Here is a 377-nt window from a genome sequence, read left to right as displayed (position 1 = left end):
GTTTATATACGCCCATTCCCTGTATCTCTTATGCCAGACTTACGTCACTCAGAAAACTTACAAGCCGACACAAAGTGACAAGCGCGAATTTTCCTCCCCAGAAGGAATCTAAGAGCACAGGTTGGGAAGTGGCCAAGCTTTGTGTGATAGTCACCTGACCATTTTCCAAAGTCATAAAAAGGGTTCCATGACCTAGTGCATGATGCATTAGCTTACGCTTTAAGATGTGCCAAGCAGCTTTAGTAATCGATATACGCCTTGCATTAGGGTGTGTTTATATTGGGGCTTTATATAAAGTTCTGCCAAAGTGTGTTTGATCCTTTGTCAACAATATCATGCTAAACCTCTGAAGGGGAAGCTTCATACATAATATATTT

The sequence above is a fragment of the Penaeus monodon genome, chromosome 31 (assembly GCF_015228065.2).
Source record: "Penaeus monodon isolate SGIC_2016 chromosome 31, NSTDA_Pmon_1, whole genome shotgun sequence".
In the NCBI taxonomy this organism is placed as follows: domain Eukaryota; kingdom Metazoa; phylum Arthropoda; class Malacostraca; order Decapoda; family Penaeidae; genus Penaeus; species Penaeus monodon.
Note: the sequence above shows the minus strand (reverse complement) of the source record.